The sequence below is a fragment of the Hipposideros armiger genome, unplaced genomic scaffold (assembly GCF_001890085.2).
Source record: "Hipposideros armiger isolate ML-2016 unplaced genomic scaffold, ASM189008v1 scaffold_170, whole genome shotgun sequence".
Classification (NCBI taxonomy): domain Eukaryota; kingdom Metazoa; phylum Chordata; class Mammalia; order Chiroptera; family Hipposideridae; genus Hipposideros; species Hipposideros armiger.
The window spans coordinates 1,719,330-1,737,969 of NW_017731520.1; the positions used below are offsets into that span (position 1 = coordinate 1,719,330).

The window sequence follows — 18,640 nt, forward strand, 5'->3', positions numbered from 1 at the left end:
AAAAAAAAAAAAAAGAAGATAATAAATACCTTCCCCACTGGATCACTATGAGTACTAACCGAGATACCTTAGGTAAGCACCTGTGACATGACTGGTGCTCAGCAAACACGATGCCCCCATTTGGCAGTGCAGAGACATAGACTCAAGTTCAGTCACTGCAGAAAGGAGGTGTTTTGAAATACACATCATCTACTAGAGAGAAAGCACAAAATTCTTTTTCAGATGTTTACATGCTGTAATTGGCATCATCTTTTCTTAAAGCATGGAAACCCTGCGCTTTACCAAATCTGTAATGTAGCTTTTCTGATTACTGCTCCAGGGCACGCATGAGCTTTTCGCCCTCTTAAAATTAATATCAGATGAAGATTTTTTTCCAAATTCAAATATTAGGATAAATGTTGGAAACCTCCATCAGTCTCATCCTTGCCATTGAACTAAGCCAAATGAAATCCTAATCTCAGAATTTCATTTCTGAGGCTGTATTTCCATTCACATAAATTCTTTTCCTCTTTGTATGGCTCAAAAATAAGTGAGTTCCTCTGATCCGGTCGGTTTCCTTATTTTTGGGTTCTCCAGAGAAACCGAGATTTTTATTTTATTTTTTCCTATTTGTTGGACCATGACCATGACCAAGAGTGCTCTGATGTGCTCTGGGCACCTCCAATGTAACTTTCCATGTAATTCTTGTGGTCAGTTCTTAATTTGCGTTTCCCAGATATTTTCTGTAATTTTATCAAATTGCCTCCCAACCCCTAATGACTTGCACAGGCAACCTGGTGACCCAAATCTAACGTGCCTAGAACTCATGGCCTGGATCGGGACCTCACAAACTAAGCAAAACCAGGCCTTGACGCTTCTTGGACAGAAAACCAGAGGAAAAGAGGATGTGAGCTGAATTACTTAGCAGATGATAACCTTACTGGGATCAGCCTTGAACCAACCACCCCTCGTGGTATGAAGTTTAACTGGAGGACATCCATTGGAAAAATACGTAAAGCTAAGATGCTGTTAGTTTTCCCTATCACAGCGCTTCATTTGTCTAACATTCTTGAGGAAGGAAGAATCCTCCTTACACTGTTCACAACCCACTGAAGCTTATTTCCTTAAGTGCTAAAACTTTCTATTTTAAATCGAAATCTTTATAAAAATGTCTGTCTGTGGGCCGGCTGAGTGGCTCAGTTGGTTAAGAGCTCGCTCAAGAGTGTGAGCTCTGAGCAACAGCGGTTCAAGTCCCGGCCCGAGCTGAGCAGCTGCTGAGCTGCCAACAGGTGGTAGGATGGCTCAGCTAAAAAAAAATATATATATCTATCTGCTTCCCTGCCTTTGTTTTCAACAGAGTGCAATCAGCCTCATTTCACCTTGTCTTAATGATTCAAGTTCATAGCTACTGTCATTTGTCCTAATATATATCAATGACCTCCAGATCTTTTGTGCCGAAAAGAAAATTTCGTTTGCTCACACTCACAGAGGCTCCATATGACTGTTTGCTTTTAAATTATTGTCACTTTTTTGGGGGGTCTGAAATTTTCTTTCAGGTTTTAGCTACAGTCAGCATCCTACTCATATCTTCTAATTGTCCATGGTCGGGTGGGGAATTAAAATCATGCCTCAGGAAAACGCAAATAGGTTCTGAGTGGAAATCGCTTAATAATAACACATATAACCTTTAGTGCATGGCTTCCTTGGTTTGTTTGTTGCTGTTTTTTAATGCTCTCTGATTTGCTAGTTATATGCCTGAGAGTTAAGGCTGGAGTCCTGGTTTGAAAGAGGCGCTACTGCAGCAGAGTATTTCCTTATAAAAGAACATAAAGCATTGAGTCCTCATCACCACCAGGCACCTTTTTTTTTTTTCTTTTTGAAAAATCCTGCTTTCTTGCATTTATTACCGGGAACAGAGCAGTGAAGTGACTTACTCAAGGCCAACTATAGTAGGGGCCAGGATCAGAGACAGAAATTGCATTAACTTTTCTGATCAATTCAGTAAACTCATAATAACTTACAGGATTCATACTTACCTGAAATTTCAATGGAGTATTTTGGGTTTTTGGGAGTGTTTTTTTTTTGGGGGGGTTGGTAGATAGATGCTATGGACAGAGTGGTACCTGTTCATAACAATACCATATTTAGCAACTCCAAAATGATCAGTTTTCATAAATGGGAGGACTGAGGAAGGGCTTACAGAAAGAGAGAGATCTTTATCAGTCAAGTTTAATGGCTTGGATGCCTCAAGGTGCCTGTTTCTGCCACTTGGGCCTCAGGGATCTGAACCCGATTTAGACTTTATAGATGAGAGTAACTGCCAATCATGTGGCCCCTCAAGAATATGTAATAAAGAGGAGACACGTGTTCCTTGTCAGGTGTCTGTAATTCCACCTGCTACACAGAAGGCTTTAAGTTGATTTATTTGATTTTTAGGAAGGTAAAATCCTGCACACGCTCCAACAACCCTTCTGCCTAAATCTTTAGGGCACAAAGTTTTTGTTAGAAGTAAAGCAGTACCTACGATTAACAGATTTATCAGGAGGTATGAAAACAAATAAACAAAAAGGATGCAATTACCACCCACACAGGCCACAGCAGGAAAATCTCCTCAATGCATTATCAGCCCAGAAGTTTCCATCTTTCCCCTGGCCACTGATGTGGGAGTGATGGGATGGGGGTGGGTGGGGGGTGGGGGACACCAGGTGACCGGAGTGGGAGAATGCTGAAAGCAAGGTAACTACTGACCGCCCAGCCAGAGCCTCCCAGGCTGAGGGGAGCACTGTCGGGGAAAGGGGGTCTCCCGGTCCACAGCCCACCCTAAACTTGTAGCAGTGACCTGGAGAACTGTGAGCGCCTGCTCCACAGGGAATAAGGCAGTGTCCGGGGAACCGTTAGCTTCCCTCAGGGCAATTATTTACCCTTCACATTAAATTCTGCTCAAGTCACTTACAATTCATTTTCCAAACACAGGCCCAGCTACTTGGATGTGAGCAAGAAAGCAAAAACAAAACAAAATTTCAACTTCATCTTGGTGACCGTGATCATTCCCGCCAAGTCTCCTGAAAACGAATGTGGCACAGAAAAGGAGGAAAATGTAAACTGGGCTGGAATTAAGCTATTACTTTCATCCATCAAGCGTCAGGAGCTCCCCAGCCTAGAATTTACCTGGCTTTAATAGTTTGTAAGGGGTTGACTTTGATTCTGAACCCAAATGCCACGCCCCTCCCCCAAAAAACCACACACACACAGGCAGACACACGAATACATGCACATCGGCTTCTGTAATGATGCCAACACAGACAAGGAAGGGAAGTCAAGATTGAGGGCAGGGAGAACGGTGGGGATTAGAACAAGCCCAGCAGGTCGCGTCGACACAGCACTTCCTTCAAGCGCCGCCAGCTCTTGCAGATGCCATCTCGGTAATCCCGCGTGGCGCTCTGCGCTCTGGCACCGCGACGAGGTGGTGCAGCCGGCGGTGAGGCTGGAACCTGAACCTCCGGCTCCTGACGCACAGGCCATTGTCCTCAGCACTCAACCGCGCCACCTTCCTGTCAGGTGTCTGGTAAACAGGTCAACTGATCTGCGATTAGGGTGCCTCCAGCCTACGTGCAGAGTGGCTGGTGGAATGCAGCCTTTCCTTATTCATAGGAAATGTTTAAGCACGAATCAGTGAAGCGAGGGGGAGGGGGGGTTCGAATATCGTCTTTCACTGGAGAAAACGGAGTCTGAGCGCCTGCTCAGGGGGGGTGCGACCTGAGCGGGAAGCCGATGTCTCTGGGGACGCTGAGTGACAAGCCCCGGGACCCAGCGGCCGGCGAAAGAGGAAAACAAGTCGCACTGGTTAAATTTTTTTTGTACTCTGAAATGCCACTGCACATTCCTTTTAAAAAAAGAAAGAAAGAGAAAGAAAAAGGTCTTGAGAAATAAAATGATCGGCGTCAGAATTGCGGGCTGGAAGGCAGACAAAGTGTAGCTTCTAGCCCGGGCCTGGGGGGTGCGCCTGGGGGGGCGGGCCTAGGGGCGCACCCCGTGGGGCCTGCGCTTCCCCAAGCCATCGGGGGTGACGAGGTGGCGACTCCGACTTTGTGGCGGCTGTTTTCACGCAAGAACCGGCCCCCGCCCACCCGGCCTGCGCGCTGCGGTCCCGGGCGCAAGGGCCTTTCAGAGGCGCGGTCGGCAAATGCAACGTCAGCTCTGGGGGATCGCGCGCGAGTGGGGCGCGGGCGGCCCGCAGCGCCGCTCTTTCACAGCCCCAGGCCCGTGGGCGTCTGGCAGCCTCCGGGCCCCTCCCGGGGTGTCCCCGTGACCTCGGGTCCTCTCCAGAGATGTCTGTGTAGCCTCCGGTCCCCTCCAGGGGCGTCCCCATGGCCTCCGGTCCCCTCCAGGGGCGTCCCCATGGCCTCCGGTCGCCTCCCCGGCCCCCCAGGGCTCCTGCAGCGTCCTGCGCTGGTGCAACTTGCTGGAAACCCAGAGGCAAGATGAAACCCTGGAGGGAGAAACCCGGGAAGAAACCTGACCTAATCTAGGTGAGACCTGGAAAGATAACTAAATTCATGCTGGCTGATTATTAGATTCTCCCTTTCATGTAACCTGTACCGCAAAGGGGAATTTTCACCCAATTTGAATAGATCGTTACCCCTTCCTCTAAAGTCATTTAAACTGAAGCTGTCTGGACGTCAGCCCATCGGTCAGCCCCAGCCCGGCCTGGCCTGGCCTCGCCTACCCTTCGCCCAGTCCAGGGATTCCTGAACTGCCAAACACCCCCCATGTGTCCCCTCAGCAGCAAATGGCTTCTTTTACCATCACCTCTACTCCGCTTCCGGGAGAGGCAGCTTGCGCTCCTGGGAAACACACGAGGTCCTTGCCCCTTCTCAGCGTCACTCACTCCTCGGAGCCAGCGGGGTCACTGCTAATTGCTGTGTGATATCTGGACTTACTAACCTGTGTGATGACCTCGGTGACAGGGCACAGCTGGTGGGCCTGCGTGAGTGGCCGCTCCCCACCCAGATAAAGCCCCCCGACTCTGCACGCCTCACAGGCACAGGCCACTCTACCTGCAGGCGCTAGTGTGGAGACCCCGCTTGCAGATGCAACGCTCACATTCTCACCGGAGGGGCCCTGTGTTAGCCTTTCCCTCTCACTTGCCTCTCAGGGGTTCCCTCAAAGGCTTGAGGTTCTGACCAGCAGCAGCAGTGTCTGTTTCTTAAATGCTCAGCAGGGTAGATCCCAACGTTCATTCCGGACTCAAGCCTCAGATAAGCTAGGGAAGAGTGTGAACCTGCTGTGTGGAACTGCGCGGGCCGCCATCACAAAATGCCACAGACTGGGCGGCTCACACAACAGAAGTGTGTTGTCTCACAGCTCTGGGGGCTGCAAGTCCAAGATAGGGAAGGGTGGCAGCACGGCTGGGTTTCGGGTGAGGCCTCTCTTCCTGCCTTGCAGACAGCCACCTTCTCACTGTGTCCTGAAGTGACAGAAAGAGAGAGAACTCTCTTTTCCATTTCTTATAAGGCCGCAGTCCTGTCCGATTAGGACACCACCATTACAACCTCATTTAACCTTGATTACCAACTAATGCCCCTATCTCTTGCTGTAGTCAGATTGGCAGTATGGGATTCGACATAGGAATTGGGGAGGCAGTTGGGGGGACACAATTCAGTCCATAACGCAGTCCCAGAATTCAAAGCTCCCGTACCAAACTTGCAGTTATACAATAAATAAGTACTGGGGAGGTAAGGTACAAGATGGTGCCTATAGCTAGTACTGCTGTATGGTATGAAAGTTGGTAAGAGAGTGGATCCTAAGAGTTCTCATCACAGAAGAAAATTTTTTTTCTTTTTATTGTGTTCATATGAGATGATGGATGCTAACTAAACTTACTGCAGTACTCATTTCACAGTGCATGTAAGTCTAACCATATGCTGTACATCTTAAACTTATAGAGTGATGTATGTCAGTTATATCTCAGAGTTGGGGAGGGTGGTGAGCTGTGGTACCTTCAATGGCAGCAAACAATGGCAGCAAAAAAAAAATGGTTAATGCACTAATGTTAATGCAAATAGGGTAGAAGTAAATAGGAGAGAACCAAAGTGATGCCCTGTTGCTGCCACAGGAAGGTTTTATATTTTACAATCCCTGACTTGAGAGTCATTATTTTGCACATACCATAAAGTGAAGCTTAGTGCCATCTTCAGGGTGTGATACCATGAGACCATCTTCACAATGGAATTGATCACAATGCCTTCTGACACATCAAAAATTAGACTTCTTTCAGGAAAAGTCAAATAAGATCTACTTTATAGAGAATTGTATTTATGAAAGATTCTGTCATGTAAATTGGTGAAGCCTCTATGGAAAACAGTATGGAGGGTCCTCAAAAAATTAAGACTAAAGCTACCATGTGACCCAGCAATCCCTCTTTGGGGTATCTACCTGAAAAATTTGAAAACACTTATTCGTACAGATATCTGCACCCCCACATTCACTGCAGCATTATTCACAGTAGCCAAGACATGGAAACAACCTAAGTGTCCTTTAACCAATGACTGGATAAAGAAGATGTGCTACATATATACAATGGAATAGTACTCAACCTAAAAAAGATGGAATACTGTCATTTGCGACAACATGGGTGGATCTTGAGTATCATGCTAAATGAAATGAGTCAAACAGAAAAGGACAAGAACCATATGATTTCACTCATATGTGGGGTATAAAACAAAAAGCAACAAACAAACAAGCAAAATTAGCAAACTCATTGACACAGACAACAGTATGGTGGCTACCAGAGGGGAAGAGTGTGTGTGGGGGGGTAAAAGAGGGTAAAGGGGGTCAAATATATGGTGACAGAAGGCGAGTAGATTTTGGGTGATGAATACACAATGGAATATACAGATGATGTATTATAAAGTTTCACACCTGAAACTTACATAATGATATTAAGCAATGTTATCCCAATAAAACTAATTACAAAAGAAAGATTCATAACTAGAAGAAATTTACACAAATATTTTTACAAAGCTAGGATCATCTCTTTCATAGAGCAATTTTGGTTCAAACCAATGAGCCAGTGGATTGCCATTTTGGTACAATTTCCATTTATTTGCAAAGCAAGTCCAGGAAGGCCAGCTTGATCTGGAACCTGATTCTATTTCGCCATATGAGAAAAAAGAATAATCCCATGGAGAAGGCTTATCTTGGTCAAACATATGGACAACAGAAGCAATGATTTCCTGTTTGCTTTCATTTGTCAAATGTCACGACATTTCTGTAAGTTTGGTGGATTGTGGTAAAGAGCTAGGAACTGAGCACTGCTAAGTTCTAATAAAATTCCTCTCTGACCTCAATGTCTGGAAAAGCAAAATGATGCACTGGACCTTGAGTGGTAAAGCCCAAGAAATGACATCTATCGTACTGGCCAAAAGACCCACCTCCTTCTGCCAGTAGTACTTCAGTCATTTACATATTAGTGTGAATTTTTTTTCCTCTGAAGTTATGGATGGAATCAACACACCTTTTCCACAGTTTAAACGTTTTACAAACCACTCTATGTTTTATTGTAGATAGTGTTGCTTTTCATGAGTCACAGTCCCTCATGTTATTAGGTCACTGGAAAGTTTGATGGGCTAGAGCAGGGGTTGGCTAACTTTTGAGACGGAAGAGCCGCCAGGGGTCAGCAAACTGCGGCTCACAAGCCGCAGGCTCTGAAGTAAAATTGAAAATGAAGATAAAACTATCACCGTTTCATTTATAAAATTTGTAAAGGATATTATTCACAGAATGGTGATTGTGTAAAAATATATTAATGGCTCTCGAATAATTTTTAAATTGTTGTGAGGGACAGGGTTGGCTTTTCCAGGGATCAGTAAACTTTTGAGACAGAACGTACCCAAAGAGCCTCATGTGGCTCGCGAGCTGCAGTTTGCCGACCCCTGGGCTAGAGCAAGAGGGATAATTCTGATTGATGGTGCCTGGCTGGCAAGCCTGGGGGTAGGATGGGTGCTTGATGGCAAGAGATACAGGGCTTCAGAACTTCAGTACTGAAGGTACCCACTACCCGGTGCAAAGGGGAAACAGATTCCAGCAGGTGGATGAGGAGCAAGGAAAGGGGATTGGGAAGCAGACTTAATTTGCTTTATGGTTGAGCCAGATTAGGTCCCTGGCAATGGGCAGCAATGTGATATACACCCCTGGGATATGGCACCCTCTTGGGAGGCAGGGTCATGTAGATCATCACAGAACTACTAAGTCTGAAACCGGTTACTAAACTGCTACCACCATATATAACTGACACAACTGTCTCTCAGAAATAATTAAGATGCTGTATCCTCAGTTAGAACAATTCAGCTTTCCTTTCCTGGGCTACCTATAGTCTAGAGGTATACTTTTATCTTTTGTCTCCATAGATAAGCTATATTAAGTCACATTTACTAGAAAACATAGGCTCTATTTCTTACCACCAACTACAGAGTAATTACATGAAAAATTTTTTATTGTGGTGAAATACTCATAGCATCATAAAATGTACCAGTGTAGCCATTTTTAAGTGTACAGTTCGGTGTCTGTAAGCACATTTCCTTGTTCCATAACAGTCACCCCCATCCTTCTCCAGATCATTTTTATCCTCCCAAACAGAAACCCGACCTATGAAACACCAGCTAGCTCCCCAGTCTCCCCTCCTTCCAGCTTCTGGGAACCACTCTTCTGCCCTCTGTCTCTATGAGTTTGATTATTTGAGTTACCTCACAGAAGTGGCTCATACAATATTTGTCTTTTGTGTCGGGCTCATTTCACTTAGCATGATGACATCAAGGTTCATCCATGGTGTAGCGTGGGTCAGCATATCCTTCCTTTTTAAGGCTGAACGATATTCCACTGCAGGTGTGTACCACATTTTGTGTATCCAGTCATCCATAGGTGGAAGTAATGACTTTTTAACCAGCACACAAGTACTTACACATAAAAACTATGCTTTCAGAGGAGAGCACTCCGAAAGCTATACACTTGCTCAGGGATGACGTGTTATAGCTGAACTGTGCTGAAGCCCTAAACCTGAGCACCTCAGACGGGACCATATTTGAAAAAAGGGTCTTTGAAAGGATGATTAAGTTACAAGGGGCCCGTTAGGCTGGGCCCTAATACATTATGACTGGTGTGTCCTCATACAAAGAGGAAATGTGGATACACACAGAGACACCAGGGGCGCACAGGCAGAGAAAAGACCAGGTGAGGACACAGCAAGACGACGGCCATCTACAAGCCAAGGAGAGAGGCCTCAGGAGAAACCAACGCTCCCAGCACCTTGATCTTGGACTTCCTGCCTCCGGAGCTGTGAGAAAAATAAATTTCGGTTGTTCAAGCCACCCAGTCTGCAATATTTTATTATGGCAGCCCAAGCAGATGACTGCAAATTGTTACAAATAAGCATTTTGCATGTTTTTTTGTGGCACTGCCTGAAAATCAGTTTAAGCCCATGCACTAAAATCAGCCTCGTTCCTTTATAGTCACAGGTAGTGTTACTCAGCTTGACCACTGGATTTTTGTCATCGTATTTGGCTTTAAATGGCTTTTGACTCTTTTAACAAAAAATTAAATCCTCTCTTAAAGGATGAAACACCTTCCACTGAGGATATTCAAAAGAACGCTCTGCCAATTTTGAAGGCAATTCCAAAAGGAAATTGCTTTGAACAATAGCGACGGAGTTGAAATGAGTATTTTGCCTACCCCGGTAACCTGCATCGGAGGATATACCACTCATCAAAATATGTATGCTCTGTGATATTTGCAAAAGAATCTGTCGCTTTATTTTCTATTCCTGCCTCTTTCATCTAAATAAAATGCGTGTACATTTGGAACCTGCCACACACTTTTTTATTTCTCTCCAAAAACTGAAGTTCTTCAAAGAGCTCCAAGACCTGACTCTTCATCCAAAGCGTCAGAGCCTCTGTGGCCTTAATCCACAGCCGGATGGTTTTGATACTGTGGTCAGAAAGATCAGCTCCCAGCCGGGCTCAGTTCAGGGACAGCTCTAGTGCAGCCCTTTCCCCCCGTCTCCAGAAGGGACAAGTCAAGTGAGGTCATGATAAAAACACTGAATGAGGAGAAGACGGCAAGCCCTAGGAAACGGGGCCTTTGTGTTTTGAGGGAAAAAGGGTAAGTTGAAATCGGGGACCTTGAGCCATTATATGCACTTAGCTCGGTGGAGGCAACATTTCCAAAAAGCTTTCAATACCATTATCTTGCAAAGTTGTTTTACCAGGGAAGAGGAGCTTGGGTTAGGAACCATGCATCACTCAGCATTACTGCGTCAATGCCTGGCTTTACCGAGGGTCCTGGTCTACAGATATCCCCATGGAAACTTTTCAAAAATAACCCCAACTACCAGTCTCAAACACAAAGTCCTGTTTCTCGCTGGGCTGAGCTCCTTGAGGATGAGGTCTGTGCCTTCATCACCTTCCCATATATGCAGCCAGTGCCGGGCCCCGGGTGGCACCCTATCCACGGTGGATGAATGACCCATACAGCTTTCACTAGGTTTTCAGCTCCTGGGATTTCTATGTCCTTTCCTCTCCTCTGGTCCCCATTTCTGTCTCATTCTCACTTGGTTTTCTCTCAACCTGTAATCCTCATGTTGAAACCCAAATTTACAATAAAATTTTGCCCATGGCCAGAATAGCCTGTAGTTTCATCACAGTGCTCACTTTCAACTTATAAAGTCGGGGAGGGTTATGAAAAGTACCCGGATGCTATGTAAGCCGGGATCTGAGTCCGCTGGAAATGGACTCGAACCGACCCTCTCCCCTCCTCTTGGTGACCCTCTCTCAGGCATTTGGAACTGGCTGGTAAAGATGGCGTCGTGGCCAAAGGAACCCCAACATTACAGCTCCCTTAATTTTGGAAGTCAAATGGCCTTAAGGTGCCAGATTTCAGATAGTTAATACAATTCGGTTCATCCAAAAGAACTCTTTTATTTTTTATTTATTTATTTATTTTTAAAGATTTTTATTGGGGAATTGGGGGAGGGGAACAGCACTGGGGAATTGGGGGATGGGAACAGACAAGTTGCTGTCCTTTTGTTCTTCAGTCTAGCTGTGCAGGACGTTGCTTCACTGGCCCAAGTTGGCACCATCATTGCGCTCTTCCCGGGCGCGGCAGATCAGTCGCCGGCTTCTGGACGGCCGCTCACTGTGGCTGCTGGCTGCTCACGCTGGCTGCTGGCTACACACGGTAGCCCATGGCAACCCCCCTGCCGTCGCTGGCGACCACGGCAGCCCAGCTCCAGGCTGAGCTGTTGTTCAGCATCCCAGCTGTGGAGGGCAATGTCACTGGCCCTCATATGTGGGATCCGAACCGGGGCCCTCTGGCGTCCCAAGCCAGCTCTTAACCAGTGCGCCACTCGGCCGGCCCCAAAAGAACTCTTTTAGTTAAGAAAAAGAAATCCTAGTGCATGATGACAATTCTTTTCATCAAAAATGAGCCCAATGGACTAAAACACCTACTGAAAGACCGACCTTTGTCTCCCACTGTCTTGGAACTCTATGATCGGTGTGACACTGAAAGAACTCATCTATTGTAGGTTACCCTAAAACGTGCCATATCCGAAGTGACTGTATGTGGACAGAGACCAAGGAAGAGAGCCCACACCATGAAAGAAGTTTAAACTCCTTATCCTTAGGAGAATATTTTTCCAAAGATTCCCCCACTCTTTCTGCAGACCTCCTTGCAGGCGGCAGGGGGGAACGGGGTTCCCTTTGTGAACACCAAAGGCCTGAGGAACTTAACTGTGCCTGAACTTGGCAATCACGCCTATTGAGAATGAGCTTTCTCTGTTGAGGATCAAGGAATGCAAGGCGCAGAGTTTCCCTTGTTTTCCTCGGGAGCTATTTTATTCCTCATTAATGCCAAGACAAAGGGCTTATAAGGGCCCTTGACATGTAAACGTCTAATTAGGAAACTTTCAAAACTGACATCTAAAATGCTCACTTTTTTTAAAATAAGAGAAGGAAAAGAAGAAAAGAATTTATCATTATCCAGTGAAAGAAGTCCTCCAATAAAATGAGCTTCTTATGTGTACATTCCACTCAAGCTAGGCTAAGCCCGTTGCTCGCTGTCCATTAAGTCGCACGTTCACAGTCTCATCTGGAACAGTCCAGGGAGCACTGTTTTAGCATGAGTTTCCCTGAAGCAGGAGCCTGACACCAGGCTTGTGTGCAGACAGGTCACATGGGGGGGGGTGATCCTAGAAAGCAGGAGAGAGAGAGAGAGACAGAGAGAGAAACAGAGAGAGAGAGAGAGAGAGAGAGAGAGAGAGAGAGAGAGAGAGGTGGCGGGGAAGCACCTACTGTGGGAGGCAGGGGCGTGACTCCTCTCAGGGACCACCTGAGAAGCCCACTTAATGCCTTCCAGAATTTTCCTTGTGAAAGACAGGAAGCAGGTCTGTCCATCCATCAGCTCCCACCCAGTTGGTCAGAGGTCATCCTCAGAGTGTTAACTTCCTGATCTATGCATGTGCGTGGCCTAAGCCAACGCGCTTCGGTGTCATGGTGCCCCGGGGTAGAAAGCAAAACTATGTGATGTATTATCTATTGCTATATTAACAGATAACTCCCAAACTCAGCGGCTTAAAACCACCAAGAATTATTATTTCACAGTTTCTGTGAGTCAGGAATACAGGAGCAGCTGGGTAATTCTAGCTCAGGGTCACTCATGGGGTTGCAGTCAAGATGGCGGCCAGGCTTCTGTCATCTGTAGGCTGACCCGGGGCTGGAGGACCTGCCTCCAAGGCGGCCCGCTCACATGGCTGGTGACAGAGCTCAGCCCCTCACTGGCTGGTTGCAGGCGGTTTTATTTACTCATCACATGCGCCTCTCCAGAGGGTTCCCTGAGTGTCGTTACAGCATGGCAGCTAGCGTCTCCCAGGACAAGTGATCCGAGAGAGAGCGCAGGCGGAAGCCACAGGCCTTTATGACCTAGTCAACAGTGCCCATGCTGTGGTCACACGGACCAGCCCTGCTCAATGTGGGAAGGGACTACACAGAATGGGCTCAGCAGGAGGAGGAGGTAACCGGGGCCGTCATCAGGCTGGCCACCACATGTGGGCATGGGCTTAGGGGTACTGTCAGGACCATGTGCCGACACTGACACGGAGCTGCCTACCCCAGCCATGGCGAAGCAACACGCGAGGCCAAGGATGTAAGTGGTGGCGTGCCAGGCGCCTGCTTGAGCTTTGCCTCTGTCGCGCCTTCCAACACGCAGACCCAGTCATGGCCTTGGCTCCCTGAGGAGAATGACCAATTAAACAAAGATCTCAGAAAATGCTGATGGGCAAAGCTAATCTCGAGTTCTAAAACACAGTCAGTGGTCGGACATGGCATACACCTTGGGCTGATGGAATCATTTAGAGAGTTTATTTCTTGGTTTTCTTTCACCCCCAGACTACAGCGGACAAACTACAGAAGCCAACACATGAGGGCCTTTCAACAGGGAAGCAGGATATATCAGATGCTAGGGTTTTATGAAGTGGCACAAGGCACAACCCTAAAGGAAGTGAACCTGGGTTCAACACAAATGTTTGTCGAATGATTCATCCCAGGATTTAGTTTGGTTTACTCTGGTTAACACTGCAACACAGTCCATGCTCCGAAAGTCATGATTTATTGAAAACATGTAACAAAATGACCTGAACGGATGTAGAAAAAAGCATCTCCACACGTAGAGCAGGCTGAAAAAACCACCCAGGTCGGAAAGACTAATTGTCCATTTCACATCCATCCTCTCGCCGTTCCTTATTAACAGAACCCAATTTTGAGGCCCAGCTTAAAAAATACCCCCCATCTTACCTGGCAACTTGCAACGAGCATATGACACTGTTCTGAGCAATAAAATGTATGTGGAGTCGGCCGCTGAGTTCCGAGGTTTTGCTTTCCTGACACACACATTAGTCCCTGTCTGGAAAGTCGAGGTAGTGACTGCAGCTGGAGCCCAAGCAGCCATCTTGTGGTCACGAGGGAAGGGCCAAGAGAACCATAGAGGCCTGGGGCCACCCGATGACCAGCCACTTGTGTGAGAATAAGAGACCTCTCTAGGCTAATGGCTTTAGCCACTGTTGTCGACTTTTCTCTTTCATACAGTTGATCGCAATCGCTAATGAACACAGCTCGCATGCCTATTTTTAGATCACCTCTCACCAAGTGATAGTTTCCATGCATTGACCGTCTATTTTAAAAATTTCCACTCTCTACAAAGCTGTCAGGTTCATACGACCATCCCTGTTGATTTTCTTCTGAAAAAAAAATTCATCCCATGGTGAGCCTAACAGTCTTCACACACACACACACACACACACACACACCTGAGGATATGTCTGTAACATCGAGGCCAGGGCTACACTGGCTGTGTTCACCCCTAGACTCCGGGTCCCCAGGATCGTGCTGGCTGGAGCGGTATGTCCACACTGCCTTGCAAGGAGTCCCTGGCGAGCCAGGAGGAATGCTCCTGTTCCACCGACTCAGCATTTAAACACTGGCCGAGAGGGTCCCCAGACTGCACGCTACTCAGTGACATGTTTAAGCTTTCCTATCGTTCCCCATTGATGATCACTCCTCATTGAAGGCCTCAGCGAGCAGGATGGCGCCCAGGGACGACAACCTCCCGCTGCACCGCACAGTCCAGGCAAGCTGCCCTACTTGTCAGGCCACAGACAGCACTTCCAGGGTGACGGGCCAGGTGCTAATCCCTCTCAGTCGCCCTACACATGGGGAAATACTAACTGTCCACAGCTAGAGGCGAGCACCTTGCCATGCTTTCTCGTCTGTCTGTCTTTCTTTCTTTCTTTCTTTTTTAAGGGCTGCATTTTGAAGAGGTAAATATAGACTGGAGAATATCTGTTTACACTCTGGTGGCAGAGCGGGCATCTGGGGAGCATTTCACTACGGGGATACGCTGCTCCCAAGTAAAGGTTCTGTTTGTGACAACGTGACACAAAGTTATTTGGCTTTTCAGGAAGGCGCCTTTCTCCTTCTGGCTTCTGTACAGAAGGAAGGCAAGGTTTCAAGAGAAGCTATTTTGAGAATATTAAAACATGTGTAAACTCAAGTGAAAAAACCAGGAAAAATTGGAAAGGAATCCAAGTCCTAAAAAAAAAAAAAGGAAAGTAATAATACCTGCTTGGAAACCATATTACCATTGGCCGCTGCTTCTCTATATATCCTTCAAGCACCTACTACAATGGATGGCTGTGCGTGCATCCCGACTCCCTGGAAGTGTGGGCTAAGCCAGGCTGCCTGGGTGTGAGCCCCACGGAGGCAGGAGTGAGAAGTGGGGAGGCAGAGGCAGGCCGCAGGCTGCATTTCAAGCGCAGGCTACACCCTGTGGGGCTGAGCGTCTCAGTAACAGCTGGAGGCGAGGGTTCTGGAAGATTTGGGTGCCCTTAAAGCCCGAGCTCTTAGGTTCTCAAGGTAGGAGTTTTACAAGTTGCTTCATTTTCTCCTGGGGTTAGGATACAAGTTCTAAAAAACTGAATATTTTAAGTTACTAAATGAAATTCATTTGAAAGTTAACTATATGAAGAGAGATACAAATCAACTGCCCAATCCTTTAGTCATTATCTGGGAGGCACGCACTTGAAGAGGGGAAATATATGCGCATATATATATATATATATATATGGTATATACACACACTATATAGTGTGTGTGTATACTATATATATATATATATATATATATATATATACACACACACACACATATACACATTATATATATTGGATGTATTTACATATATTATATATAAACACATATATAATATTTAAATACAAATATATATATTTATATATATTCACGGTTTTAATGTAACCTCAATACACTAAAAAGTACTGTGAGAAAATAACATTTTTTTAAACTGATCATACTTTTCAGTGCCTTTTAGACAGGGATTTTTGAAAGGTTGCTGGTAAGTTACCTACCACAGAGGTAACCCATCATAAAGAACTGACCAGAAAATGTCAGGAACATGGAATTAATAAACCTAAGGTAGAGAATTGTATCCTTTTGTACTTTCTGTGTCACTGTAACAAGGGTAATGGGTTTAGATCCCATCCAGGAGATGGCTGCTTTTGTCAGGGACAGGAATATTGTCTTTGAATGATTCTCCACTGGAAAAAAAAAAAACGTTTTAGAATACCCGATGGGGCCAGAGTATCCATCAAGAAGTGATGACAGTATAAAGTCACTTTCAAGTCCACAGAAACAGGGGGTGCTGGCGTCCTCTCTTCTCCTCCCTGGGAATCAGACTTGTAAATCTGAACTTGAGGTCAGAAAAATGAGTTGCTTCCAGCATACAGCTGATGTCGGTGCCACTCAAGTATGCATGGTCACTGAAAAATGGCTTCTACTGCTGCTGTAACGACAACAGCAGTTCTACCTACCGATTCTGAAGTCCCAACAGGTAAACAAATGAAGAAACACCTAGAACGTGCCCATCCGAGTCCCCGTAAGAAGGCTGCCCAGTGTCAGCAGTTTGGGTCTAGCTGGGCCTCCTTCATACCTTCTGCACTTGTGTTTTCATCTGTAGGTGGAGAGCAGAAATGTCTCACCATTTATGTCACAGCTGAGCCTGTAGGGCTTGGGCTGGAAGACACAAAGATGGGACAGATGGAATTCTGCTGTGAGACAATGTGATTATTCTCAGTCTGAGTGAAAAAGGAGCGAGCCATCGTTTACTATGAGAATGGCGGCCTCTGAGCGGCTTTCAAAGCGAATAGCAGATATGATCTCTTTGTGAGGACAAATCTCACTAAGAGGCACCCTTGTCCACTTCCTCTGGTATTGAACGAGATGCCAAATGCTTAGCTTCAAGGCAACCGCCTTGCCAGCACCCTTGAGGAAAACGCTGCCCGTCAACAGTTGGGTAAACAATATACAGAAGTGGCAGAAGGACAAGTTCTCAGGGAGGGAAGCACAGACATCTCGAGTCCACGAGACATGCATGCCACTCATGAAAGAGCCAGAACGACAAAAAAAAAACCAATAATGCAAACCCGGGCCTTTTCTCTTCCGTCTCCTGAAACGTCCCACCACCGTTAGGCTTGAAAGTCCGTCCCTGGCTGCAGTGATGACAGAGAAAACGCGAATGTTTGTGCCCACGGAGAAGTAAAGGGCAGTTCACAGAAAATATCTCCCTTTCAAGTCACACACACACAGTCACCTGCGTCCCCGCCCTGTCGGCCAGGAAAACGCTAACCAAGGAGACATGGCCCAGCAGCCAGCTTTTGGCTAGAAAATTACCAGGAACTTCGAAAAGACTCAGAGGGAGACCAGAGGGCGGCACGGCCTGTTCATTTCTGTTCAAAGCCTCTAAGACCAAGAGGTGAAACGCCATGTACTCCAAAAGCATGGGGTGATGGTGGAGTTGGGGGTAAAGCCTGTGGGAGACAGGAAGAGAGAACGCGGGTAAACAGGAGACTGTCTACCAATCTCATCGCTCGAATGTCTGCCTTGAGGAGCAGAGTTTGCGGGAAGTCTGATCTTTCTCTGTTGGTAAAGATGCTTGACAATGGTGGCCACTGAATCAACTAAATTACATTCACCAAACTGACATGGCATTTTCTATGGGTAGGACACTATGTTGGGTACAGAAGATATAAAAATGAGTAAAACGCAATCCCTATCTTGGAGATATTTACAATTTATTAAGAAAATATAAATAATTCTCTAAGAGATGAATCTACAAAGTACTAATTGGCTTCAAAGCAGAAATAATTAATCCAGTGATTCTTCCATCCACTCATTTATTTAGACACTTCTGGCCTAGGAAATTGTCCCAGGACACTCTTAAAACTGATGTTAAAAATAGTCAAATTATTTTCTTATTTCTTTACTCTTTCTCTAAAGCTTTTCATGTCAGTGATAGACCAATCACAGCTTTTAAAATCGAAAACAAATATTTTATGTGGAAACAATGGATACCATGCTTTGAAACAGAAATCACAAAATGTATGCACATGTTTACAACTCTACAAAATTTCTCTCCACCCTTTTCCAGATTACTGCTAAAACAAGCTTATAAATTAGAAAAGCACACTTACACTAACAAAAGTCCCAGCTGACGGCAGAGAAAAGAGGTGGCAAAAATGTTTAAAGCAAACAAAAGAATGAAAGGAAGACAGTCAGTGAGCATGTAATGAAAAAGCTCTGGCAGTGAGATAAGAGCAGCTAGGGCTTACCAGAAGCAACAGGTACAGGACTTCAGTGAAAAGCATCAGCTGATGTCAAGGGCGGTGACAGGGAACAAGTTAAAAAAATTCCAAGAGCCCAACTGTCCTGGGTCCTGGGCCACTCATTCACTCTCCCCGCCTTAATCCCTGGGAAATCACATCATTCTGAAATTGTTTTACATAATGGTGGCCCTGAGTCATCAAGGAAGACTTGAAATCCTGTTAGGTATCCTCTGATTTTAAATGGCAGGAAATGTTTTGGGGCCCGGCGACTGAGTCATTCACTTGAGAGTTTGCCACGCAAGGTTTGGTCGGATAGACATTTACCCTAGCAACTGAAATCTGATTAATCCAAAGTTGACAATGCTTTTGATCAATAACATTTTAAAAGAATTTTCTCTACTAAATATCAACAATGTTCACATATCATTAGGAATGTTAGTC

At 45.9% G+C, this 18,640-nt stretch overlaps 1 protein-coding gene and 1 long non-coding RNA gene across 2 annotated transcripts in view; one reads left to right on the forward strand and one right to left on the reverse strand.

The window, feature by feature from the left end:
* The window catches only part of MRPS28 (mitochondrial ribosomal protein S28), a 157,329-nt gene that overhangs the window by 69,576 nt on the left and 69,113 nt on the right, over nucleotides 1-18,640 (reverse strand). The window lies entirely within an intron of this gene.
* LOC109387829 (uncharacterized) lies at nucleotides 2,799-9,836 on the forward strand. Its single transcript, XR_002125099.1, has 2 exons — nucleotides 2,799-4,508; nucleotides 9,589-9,836. It is a non-coding gene; the product is annotated as an uncharacterized LOC109387829 (long non-coding RNA).